The following is a 12,921-nucleotide window of genomic DNA, read 5'->3' on the forward strand; positions in this document are numbered from 1 at the left end:
AAGTGATTGAATTCAATTATGTCCATTTACTTTTAGTTCCTGCTTAATTGCTTATCTTTGTCAGATACTGTTTTGTTTCATATTCCGAATAGGCTCATATTCCGAACACTTGGTTTATGTATGGCGATTTGGTTGAAATATTTCGCTTAACAATGGCATCCAGAGGCGCGTCCACGTTTGAAACCATGGGTAGGACAAACATTGACAAATATTTTGTGCACAGTGTAGCAAAGAAAAATTTTGGCCCTGGACTGGAAATTTAAGTACATATATTTTAGAGGCTCAAACGCAAAGCATGTAAGTGTGTAAGTGACATTTTGATTCTGAACGATTCGTTCTAACGATATTTTCAGGTGATTTATTCGCTCAGCAGAAAAAGAAACATCATGATTCTTAAAAGACTGTTTTTTTTCTGATTCCCATACTACTTGTATACCGTTAAGTCACCAGTCACCGTGCGGTCTCCATTCACCGTGCACACATACAAATTCCAGATAGCCGTAGCGGTAAACGCGCAGCTATTCAGCTAGACCAAGCTGAGGGTCGTGGGTTCGAATCCCACCGGTCGAGGATCTTTTCGGGTTGGAAATTTTCTCGACTTCCTAGGGCATAGAGTATCTTCGTACCTGCCACACGATATACACATGCAAAAATGGTCAATTGGCATAGAAAGCTCTCAGTTAATAACTGTGGAAGTGCTCATAAGAACACTAAGCTGAGAAGCAGGCTTTGTCCCAGTTGGGACGTAACGTCAGATAAAAAAAAAAAAAAAAAAAACATACAAATTCCAACAGAATATTCATACAATTTTCACAAATTATTCTTTTGTCAGCAATATAAAGTAAAACTGATGGAATTAAGTAGTTCTTGTCACAAAGCCATCTGAAAAACCTGATTCTAGTAGTCAAAATCATGTGAAATTTGTTTAATAATGGAATTTTTGAAAACTCTTAGTAGAAACGCCAAAAAATCACATTTTTCATTCTAACGTTAGAGTATCAAATTTTTCAAAATTTCAATATGTTTTCGCCATTGATACTTCTAGTTACATGTATTTCATCGAATGAACCATGACATTTTATGCAAATTAGATTTTTTTTATTGTGTTTCAGTCGAAACACTGTTACCGTTTAGGTACTTTACCCTAAGAGAGATGCCTTGACCGAGTGAGATCAGTTCGCTCTAATTCGATGGAACGAGACAGCAGAGCAGTAGTATATTGATGAAGAGCGTGAGTTCCACTCTACTCAGTAAAGAACGACTCTAATGATTTGTATAAATTTAGAGATGATTATGATTAGATGATTCCAATAAGAAAATAGCATAGTTATACATATGAATGGCTCGAACTTAATGAATCTTACCTTAGGAGATAGCAAAAAAAGATAGTATAAAAAGACAGTTGGAAACGGTCAAATTAAATCTACACCTACACTTGGCATACACAACAACACCCACCACCCGGGATCAAGAAGCGAAAGGGAAATTTTATCAACGAAATAAGAATGGGAAGCATAAGGAACGTTTTGGGAATTGGGAAGGGAATTTTGGGGTCTGCTACCGGTCCATAACGAAAGATTAGTTCTTTCTTAAGCCAACCAGCAAGCAAGTAACACCTGTGAAGTGAAGCCAACTAGTGAAGTTAGACAGTTTAAGAAGTTTAAGAGTTTTACTTTAGTTAAAAGTAAAACTGAATCAGGTATGAATAGAAATTAGAAGGACCGGTTAGCATAATCCTTATTGGATCCCATTCCCGTATTTCCAAATTAGGACCCATTGGTATTAATTGCCACAGTGGTTGAGGTTGTAACCCAATAACCTCAAAGTGTCTCGAGAAGTCATCGGTGGTGATACACGTGGCCAGACGTCGGGAAACCACCATCAAGGGAAGCACCAAGCATAAATCGCATCCCTGGCGTCGCTAGAATCCGGCGGAGCGTCGACTCGACGTCATAGCCCTCCCGAGAGTGATCGACCGCGTGGTAACCCACCCAATCCAACTACCTTCGTCGCAGCCCCATCAACCAATTTCCACCCCGTACGTTCGCAGCCCCACCGTTAACCCACCAGCAGTCCCAGCGTAGCAGAGATCCCGTCGCCGGCCGGCCATCAGTACACACACACACACCAACACAAAATTGTAAGTACACTCAAAGAATAAAAGACCGATTATCAGTAGTTACCTCGTGTTGAGTTTCCGATCAGTATCCGAGCCGACCCTGAAAGAGTGTCTGAGGGGCGCAGCACAAAGTTAGAGCTCAGTGGGAGTGAGGGTAACAACACAAATGCACGGTGAATGGACCCTTTTCAATATGTATGGCTCCTATTACCGTGTATTAGTGTAAAAGGCTTGAAATGTTTGGGTAATATTGGATTTATTGTTATGTCATGATTTAACTACTCCATATTTAATTGTTGTGCTAATATGAAATTTATTGGACAATACAGTCAAACCTCCTATAACGATTTCAATGAAAAAATAATGATTTAGCCAGTTTTTCAACTTTCTATGGGTTTCATTGTAAAACAAGGTTTGAATACCCTTAAAACTGCATGCTGCTAGCAACGTAGTTTTTCATTGATTCTTCATAGAATCAGAGCAGGCATTTTTCTAAGATCCAAGTTTTTTTATTGAAAATTCCTCTTGACATTACGACAAGTATTACTGAATTTGTTTTATAATGATTTTATCTAGGAATTTCATCGATTTTTTTTTTATTTTTTTATTGTTTTCCATGGAATTTCTCTACGAATTTTCATAGGAAATTTCTCTAAGAATTTTATTCAGGATACCTCAAGAATTCAACATGAATTTTCCCAAGGAGAACTACAGAAATGGAAGATCTCCAAAGATTATTTCAGTAATAATCTTTGAGGAATTTTTCAAGAAGTTCATACACCCACGATTTTATCCAGTGATTCATCCATCTACTTTTCTGGCACATCTTCCAATATTCCCGGCCAAACGTTTTTATTCATTCAATCAATAACTTCACCAGAGATTCCAAAGGATTTCCTGTAAAATTTGATTTATGCAAGATTTCAACTTGAGATTTCTTCAAATTTACTTTCGGCAATCGCTCCAGAGATTACATCTAAGATTTCTACAAAAAATGAATTCTTTGAGATTTTCTCAAGTACCTATATGCTGGTTTGCTGTTGAAAAGGATTATCTAGATGCATGAAAAAATTGCTTCCAGAAATTTTTAAAAAGATCTCATTTTTTTTATCGCAGCACGCAGTTTAGAAGAAATGTCATATCAAATGGACCTCCCTGTTAGAAATTCAGGGATTTCATTGCTTTTCTTGAAAGAAACGGGAAACTAAGCATAAATCTTGAATGTTTGAATGTCTCCTGGGAAATAACTAGACAATTTTCTGAAAAATAAATACATGAGGAATTTTTAAAGAAATCCTAGATAAACCTCTTACAAAACTTGTTTAAATTGCTCGAATCTCGGAGTAGTATTTATTAGGATTTTCTTAAGAAATTTCTTGAAAAACAGCTCTATAGAAATTTCTTAAGCAATATTTGAAGAAAATTTTAGAAAAAAAAAACTTAAATTAAATTTGAAGATTGCACGGAATTTTTTTGACAAATAATTCAATAAATGCTTGGTAAAACTGGTTGTTTGAAGAACGTCAAGGAATTTTCGATTTCTGAGAGAAAACGTGAATGAATTCTTGAAGAAATGAACAGGCGAAGAAACTCTTGCAGGGTTTCTTAAAAATAAAAAAAAAAACTTAAACACTCTGCACTAAACCATTATGAATTTCCTAAAAAGAAATTCTGTACGAATCTTTGAAAGATCCCCTAGAGTAACAACTGGAGGATTCGGTTAAAGGATTAGTGAAAAAAAAAATCCTTAAGAAATTCTAGGATAGTTTTGGTAATCAAAGTAATACTTGAGGAAATTACTGGAGGTAGTAGTTTTGGAGTTCTCATGGACTTCCTGGATCAACATCTAAAAGATTTTTTCTAAGCATCCTTTGGAAAATCATTGGAAAAAAATTTGGGAGAATCGGTTGAGAAATTGCTAGAAGTATTTCTGGAGAAATCCCTGTAGGAGACCCTGAAAGTATACTGAATCAATATGATAATTCCTAAAGCTTTTCTTCGGGGAATCTGAGGTGAAATTCTTGAAGAGCCTTTTGAACACGTTATAATCTCCGAAGGTTACTTTGAGCTTGTACAATTTCACATCAGGATTCATTGCAAGCAGAATAAGTAAAAAGAGACTTTAGACACAATTTTGGTTAAAATAGATAGTTTAGAGACCTTCTATTGCAAATAGAGATTTCTTAGAGACTACTTAGATACTCTTAGAGCATTAAAATAGAGACCAAATCTCTTGAAAGAAACTTAATATCAGTCCTGCCTTTGGGATTACTCATTGGATCAACTTTTGTAAATGAATGAAAAAAAAAATGAATATCCTTTATTTTTATATCTTTTTCAAACAAATTTGACAAAAATAGGCAAAACTACTTGCTTTTGTAACCAAAGAGGTTGTCCTTATTTCCTCATCTATTTGTAGATAACAAATGGATAAACACCAAAAATTGTGCTAATTTGTGTAGTTTGTTTTTCTTTGCAAAGAAGTGAGCCTAATCGCAAAAGTTTTCAGGAGAAACTGAAGATGCTTGACAAATGTTCCATCACGCAGAAACTCCATCAAATACCTTATCGTGTCTTACGACGTTGATCGAGTTTGGATGTATATTGAACAAATAATAAATTGTATAATTTATTTTTCAATCTTTCTGCTGTCGAATCGTGGGTAGGACAATCCTTTGACTGTCCTACCCAGGTGTTTTCGTGCGTAGTACATGTCCTACCTGTCCTACCCACTTCCCGCGCCACTGATGGAATCTAATTACCAGGAAATGGCAGTGTGAGGAAGTAATGAAGTATTATTGAATTATCCACTCAGGCAACATAGTATGATAAGCAGGCTTGAAGAAATGCGTGTATGGAAACCAAGACACAAACATACTGACAGATATTGGTCTAATATTGGCTCGCAAAGACGCTTTGACGTAAACGACCATCAAGTTACTACCAGGCTTGGGATCTGTGACCACTATTTACCACAGTAGTTCATCGATTCAGCCAGTTAACCAAAACACAAAGCAACAGCAGCATCAATACCATCAGGCGTTGCGCTGCCAACAGTTCACACACTGCTTAACTGTTTTTCTCTCTCCACTATGATCGTTTTCAAGCAGCCATCTCGAGGTGAATGATTGAAAAAAATGTTAAATAATTCAATCGCTAATTTTCCGCTTGTGTTTTTAACTAATTGAAATCTATTAGCGCTAATAGCAAGAGCACAATCATTCCGTTCCGATACATACAAACAAGTTCAATTTCATGCTGCCTTTATCGAGCAAAATTGCGAAACCCCGAAAACCGGAACAATCGCGTCACCACTGTGCTCGAGTCATTTCGCATTCGGGTTTGAAAAAACGATGGGAAGAAGAAGATTACAGTTTTGAAGAGCCATGACATTTTTTTTTGTTTTAAACTGTCATGGTTTGCTTTGGATTTTGATGGTCGTGTAGAAAAATGTGAATGTCGAGGTGGTAAATGTTTACTACAGTACATTTCCCATCCCTGGTTACTACAATGACATCGACGATAGAGTCGCGGTAACACTTCTCCTCATAAAAAAAAATCCGGAAAACGTGAACTGTCAAAAATGCACCGTGAACTACCGTCGCGTTATCATGAACGTTCTCGGAACCAGGCAACACATTCATCTAAACGTGATCGAATTCACGGTGTATTTTTACTTGTTCTCGTGTTCATGACAGCTGTTCACAGAGGCGAGAACGGATTTTTTTCTGTGCGAACCGCACATCTGCCACCGAGCTCCATCAGTCCTCTAAGCACTTTCTGGCATCGAGCTCCTCCTAGCTACCGAACTCCTTCTAGTCTTTTACTCCTCCTAGCAAACCGTGCCGTCCTCCTCACCAGGGTTGGGAAAAAATCTGAAATTCACTCTACAGTAGCTAAACAAAGCCAATCACAGTCAGCGAAGCCAGTGAAACTCACGCCCATGGACCGATGCACGAGTTCACTAATTTGACGTTTGAGCGGTGCCGAATTCACCCGTTGCCATGGTCACGTAAATAACACGGCACCGCTCAAACATCAAATGGGGCTCTACATTGTTTTGATTTTGTATTGGATTTTGACGTTTACTGGCCTTGTTGTTTACAAATTTCATGGAGGAGTGAAAGAAATGGCATGGTTTTTGTGCAGAGCCCCATAGTGAACTCGTGCATCGGTCCATTGCTGCTGTAGGCAAAAAGCCTTGAACATTGCAAAACACCCGTTGCTAAGGGCAACCCAAAATTACTGTAGAAAAATGTTCTATTTCCCGCTGCATTTCCCGCATTTAGAGCCTTCAATGACACTAACGATTTAAGAAATTCATTCACCCAACATAGGCTACTTGATGAGATTCATGTTTTCGAACTACTGTACTGGGAAGAGCCACGTGATTTTCGCGAAATTCAAGCCTACTACTATTACCATTCCCAGCACTGCTCCTGACTTTCGAGTTCCTCCAGCTCTTCCAAGCTTGTTCTCACCGATCAGTCAGCATCCGCACCTTCAGCCTCGTTCTCAGCATCTTGATGATTTGATGATTTGGTTCTACCATCTATTGTAGCAAGGCATCTGCCTATAGCACTGGAATAATCTGAAAAGCGATTTGATCAAGATTGTGCTGTTGTTCGTGAGCAGTCAGTCTCCTGTATGAAGGGCCAAAAACGGATGTGCGGACCCGCAAGTAGAGACACTTGCACGAAACCCGCGGCAGGGGAAAAGAATCTCCTTCCAGAAGAAAGTTTTCACGAACAATTGTACAATCAAGCCCTCGATTGACAGAATACTCCCAATAGATGGGATTGAAGAGCCCGCCCTCAATCCACGAAATGTTAACAACAGGGAGGAGGCAGTTCTAAGCTCTCTGTCCAAATCGCTTCATTCGGGTGCCCTGGTGGTCCCTCCCAACCCAGTTATATATGATATAAAAAGATAAATAAATACAATATAAATTAGAACAATCTCACCAAGTTTGTTGGAAGCCCATGCAGATTTTTAACACTTGATGAACTGGATAAACTCTCCGATGACCAATGATGGTTTGATTTTTCTTATGGTTTCCTATTTACACTATATGCTATACTACACTCGCGAAACATTTCATTAATGATTGTGTTTACTTCACGCAAAATTTAATAAGATTGAGATTTCTCACGCGCCATATAATTATTTTTGTTTATTTTCATACAAAAAGGGGTTCACAAATCCTAAAAAAATGTGTTACATAATTAATGGTCAGCCCCTTAATGGTAGGAAATGTAGATCTAAAACTAAAAAATACTTATTTTGAATTTTTTTTTATTCCGGATATCCTGTAATGTAACTACGACCCACGCAATTCCACAAGGCTTGACGCGCCACGTTACTATGTCGTCGGCCTACAGCTTTTGGTTGTTCCACTTCTAACACCACATTTTGTCGTTGTCATGACAACATAATGCTCGATGCGCTAAGTTTCACGCACATACACTTACTGATCTGAGGTACCCATGGCTTCCAGTAAATTCTATGCGCACTTCAACTACATGATTTTTATATAAATTCTTGAATTGAACAACTTTATTAGGAAATATTTATAAAATGCTTTACATGCCAACTGACAACAATTCATTCAACACCATTGAACCCTATTAAAACAACGTCATTCAAGCTTCAGATGAAAAAACCCCTCACTTCACACCACCCACACGACAACACCAATACAATGACTACGCCAGGGTTTTTTCACTTCACATCGGCCAATACCATAATTTCACAATTTTTCACTATACACCATGAAAATTCATTCCTATATCCACTGACACGCACTATCCGCTACTTTTTTTGAGAAATTTCTTCCATATTATCAAGAACATTGCATTTAAAACAGGAACCGCTTCCGCGCACGGCTTCGCCGCCCGAGCACTATTCCAGCCTCGTTCTCTGCATCTTGACCTCTATCTCTTGGACACCTCGCCCAAGCCACCTCCCATCCAGGCTCTACCTCCTCATCGAAACTCTGCCTCCTCGTCCAGGTCCTGTCTCATCGTCTAGGTGCTTCCTCAGCGTCCTCCAGGCGTTCCTGGGCCCATAACCTGTTAAATTGTAATTTTCGGTCGGTCTTTCATTACATGGAATATAACTAAAAGTAAACATTATTAGATTTTATATGTCAGGGCTTAGCTAGGCCTATCATAAACTGCTGTTGTATTAGCTTTTGCATAAATGTTTGAAAACCAATTTTGGCCCATAATGGGGCAAAAGTTTGAAAAGTTCTATTCCTTAGTTTAACAAAAAAAAAAAAAACTGCTATTCTTTAGTAAATTTCAGTGAACCCTGTTTTGGATATTTTGTTTATTCTTGATGTGTATTTTTATAAAAAAAGTTAAAGCTATTCTTGGTACCAAAGTATGGATATTTTGTGTTTCAACCAACGAACTTTATACCTAAAGCCTGATTTGCTGCTGAACAGGAATCGCTAAAGAAATTTCTCGCCGATTCCTTGCAGAAATTTTCTACAGCGACTCCTGTTTGAATTGACATCTCTTTTCAACTGCATACTGCGATCGAAAAAAAGCACTTCCTTGATCGATTCCTTGCAGAAATTTCCCATGCATCAAGATAGGCCGAGAAATTACTTGTCAGCAGCGAATCAGGCTTAAAAACTGGTTTGCTACTGACAAGAAAAGGAATTGCCTATCTCGATGCGTGGAAAATTCCTCCCCAGAAATGGTCCAGAAAATCACATTTTTCTGATCGCAGTATGCAGTTGAGAAGAAATGTCATTTCAAATGGGGCTCTCTGTAGGAAATTTCTTGACCCATTCAGTCAAGGAATTTCTTTACTTTTCTTGAGCGAAACAGCATACTTAGCTTAAAACACAAGTTTGTTCAGCACATTGTAGCCATTTTGTTTGGTACACTGTGTGATAATTATTACTTTTTAACTGTTATAGTTTTTCAGAAAATATTTATTACGCCCTTAAGGTTGAACTTCTGTCCCACCTCACTCTATTTAGTTCACTTTTGTGAACTAAATAGTAGGGGATGATGTGATTATCGTACCACCATCTCGACTGAGCTGTCAACGAATGAAAAAGAACCGCTAATAAGTCGACAAGCATGTTATAGTTCAAGCTGGCAAAGCGGTTTCTTTTTCCGTTGCAGTTCCGCTACCATTGCGTTTGGGCCTTTAACCGGCGTGATAATCACCCTCATCGGCAGACAATTAATCGTTCCATAAAAAATATAAAATTTCCATAAAAAATGCAAAATTTGCCAGTAAAGAAACAAGGGTGAAATCAACAGAAAAGTTAAAAATTTACATAAAAAAATAAATCAGTGCATAGTAAAAGAACATAAAAATAAAGAAGTGCATAGAAAAAACAAAATTTTAAACAAATAAAAAAATTTTGAGCAATAAATAGATTCAAAAGTGCAGTAGAATCGACAATAATCTCACTAAAAAATATCGAATTTTACATTTAAAAACCTCAAAATGTCCTTATTTTCTTCACAAAAAGCAAGAAATAATTATAAATTTTCCACAAAAAAAGCCAAAATTTTCAATAAATAAATAATAATTCGCCCACAATAAATCAAAAATTTCCATTCAAAAAATCAAAAAGAGCAATAGCAGTAAATGCAAAGTTGCAATAAACAAACCCAACTGAGCAATTCAAAATGACAATCAATACATGAAAATGTTGTAGAAAATTCCAATATTTAAGTAAAACTTTCCATAAAAATAACGTAATTTTCCAATGATGAGTCAAACTGAAGCATTGTTTTCACAATTGGAGCTAATTAATCGTCGTATGTAGATGTAGTAATTGCATTTTAGAGTTCGATAATTAATTACGTAAGAATTTAGTGGAGGGGAGAGCGGGGAGATTCGCCGGGTTTGAAAAAATATTTCTTGCCATATCGAAAAAAATTATGTTTCATACAAAATATCATACATGGAGGGGAGGCGAGGTTTCGAAAAATCACAAAAAAATGTTTTTTAATACACCCCATCGTTAGGCGCTACAATTTTAATTATTTCGACAAAGTTGAAATGAAAAATGGAACAAGAGATGTGCGACACGCTGGAAGATGCGTTGATTAACGATTCCCGATTCAGGAACCAGAGTTGGCGAAGGTACGTTAGACGAGTTTAGCACAACAAGGTAAGTCTCTGTTTTTCGATAGGTTTCTCTACTGAGCTAGTGGCGAGTGATTTTAAACATAATACGGACTCATAATACGGAAATTCACTTTCATCTTTGGTGTAACTGCCCACAGCAGTTGCAGAAATGTGTATACTTCGATTGATGAGTTTTTTCCTAAATATTTTTTTTTATTTGCATACGAACATAACGCTTTTAAAGTATCTTCTAATAGGTTGATTTTTAGATCTAATGGGTTGTCTCAGTACTACAATTATGGTTAAGCATGCTGTAACGCTACTTTTGTACCTTCTCAGGCACTTCATGCAACAACGTCAGTGGTCTAACATCACTTAGCGCGCTCAGCAAAGTTACATCATGCCGCATAAAGTGTTGCCACAAATAATGCATAGTTTGTAAACACCAGTTCCCTGGCTGGTGGGGCATGAGAGCATAAGCTTCTACCATCAATGTAGTTGGACATAACCCAAGCAGTGACATAAGTGTTCCTAAAATTGGAAGATTAGATATCCCATGTTCCATGTTTCATTTCAACTTTTAAAAAATTAAAAACATTTTTTTGTGATTTTTCGAAACCTCGCCTCCCCTCCATGTATGATTTTTTGTATGAAACATTACTTTTTTCTATATGGCAAGAAATATTTTTTCAAACCCGGCCAATCTCCCCGCTCTCCCCTCCGCTAAATTCTTACGTAATTAATTATCGAACTCTAAAATGCAATTACTACATCTACATACGACGACTAATTAGCTCCAATTGTGAAAACAATGCTTCAGTTTGACTGAAAATTTATGAAATCCATTACACATTAGGGGCTGTCCATTTATTACGTAAGACATTTTTCGGGGTTTTTCAACCCCCCCTCCCCCCATAGTAAGATTTTTTGTATGAAAATTAAAAATAAATTATATGGCGCGTAAGAAATCTCAGACCCCCCTCTCCCCATAAACCCTTACGTAATTAATGGACCGCCCCTTATTACTCATCATTGGAAAATTACGTTATTTTTATGGAAAGTTTTACTTAAATATTGGAATTTTCTACAACATTTTCATGTATTGATTGTCATTTTGAATTGCTCAGTTGGGTTTGTTTATTGCAACTTTGCATTTACTGCTACTGCTATTTTTTATATTTTGAATGGAAATTTTTGATTTATTGTTGGTGAATTATTATTCATTTATTGCAAATTTTGGCTTTTTTTGTGGAAAATTTATAATTATTTCTTGCTTTTTGTGAAGAAAATAAGGACATTTTGAGGTTTTGAAATGTAAAATTCGATATTTTTTAGTGAGATTATTGTCGATTCTACTGCACTTTTGAATTTATTTATTGCTCAATTTTTTTTTATTTATGGAAAATTTTGTTTTTTCTATGCACTTCTTTATTTTTTTATGTAAATTTTTAACTTTTCTGTTGATTTTACCCTTGCTTCTTGACTGGCAAATTTTGCATTTTTTATGGATATTTTATATTTTTTTATGTGACGTTAATATTTTAGCCCACCCTCATTCTTGTTTACGGCGGATCCAACTTTCGATCGAATCCATGGCCCACTTGTTTTTGCTTACATAAACGGGTATGCAAAACGGTTTTTGCACGAAAGAGCATTCGACTGTAAACATGAATGGGGGTGATTATCCTCTCACATGACATTAGAAGGGAGATTTTTCATTTAAAATAATTCATTGCTGAAAATACGCAGAATTTTGCTTAACGCGAGTTTCAGTGAATACTCCCAATATTCTTGGGAATGCAAAGCGATCTTCTACGAATGCCTGTTTGTGTGCGCTTTTTCATCATGATTATGTACTTAAACTAAGGAAACTTCAAGTAATCATTTAGTTTTTGATCTCATCAAGTGACTTATAGCTTTTTGAGAGACCTTTCAAGATAACCTTGAACGAACATTCAGTTTTGTCGTCATAAGTAAAAATGTTCTTCTTCTGGCAAAACGCCACAGTCTCCTTTCTTTGAGATTAAAAGAAAACCTTGATTCCACAAACGGAGTTCAAGATCTCCTGTCTAAATCCTACAAATTCAGAACAACTGACCACGATTGGCGGCACTCTTTGTTTCCTCACTTGAATCAAAGAATCTTGGCTAGAGGCTGCTTCGATTTGATGTTCGGAAAATTTGTCTAGAGCATCGAACGGATTGCTCATTTCGATGCAATTATCAACATTAAGGCGAAGTAGGCCGTCATTGAAATTTGTACGTACCGTTAATGATTGATGCTAATTCATCTCACGATTTCGAATCAATGGAAAGCAGTTGGTTTTGCACTGACACCGCTGAAAAAATATCAGCATACCTTATGTATGTTGGCGCGTACAGTGATACTTTTTTTTCAAGTCAATATAAACTATCAAGAATGAGTTTTATCATATTTTCTATTATATTATTTACTATCTTTATTTTTTTAGAGGTGAATGATCAAGAGATGATTAAAACCACTCTAATAAAATTAAAAAAAAAAGTTTTATCACTTTGGAATTGCACGCAGCAAAGTCATTATTGCTGCTAAAACGAATGACGGGCTACTTCGCCTTAACCATATAACTTTGCAAAGAAAGCACGCTTTCCGGAGAAACGTTCTTCCTTACATTTTTACCACGTTTAGTGACAGTTTTTAACCTCACGTTTTTGAAAGGA

General features: G+C 36.7%; 1 protein-coding gene across 4 annotated transcripts in view; it reads left to right on the forward strand.

The window, feature by feature from the left end:
• LOC5576498 (probable phospholipid-transporting ATPase IF) overlaps nucleotides 1–12,921 on the forward strand; it is a 100,384-nt gene that overhangs the window by 59,483 nt on the left and 27,980 nt on the right. Inside the window, exon 1 of one of the 4 annotated variants that reach the window (XM_021839288.1) lies at nucleotides 1,773–2,140. The exons of the other annotated variants lie outside the window; for them this stretch is intronic. The gene's annotated coding sequence lies outside the window, so the exon portion shown is untranslated. Of the gene's footprint in view, nucleotides 1–1,772; nucleotides 2,141–12,921 lie in introns of those variants that run through there. 4 annotated transcript variants of the gene reach the window in all.

The sequence above is a fragment of the Aedes aegypti genome, chromosome 1 (genome assembly GCF_002204515.2).
Source record: "Aedes aegypti strain LVP_AGWG chromosome 1, AaegL5.0 Primary Assembly, whole genome shotgun sequence".
In the NCBI taxonomy this organism is placed as follows: domain Eukaryota; kingdom Metazoa; phylum Arthropoda; class Insecta; order Diptera; family Culicidae; genus Aedes; species Aedes aegypti.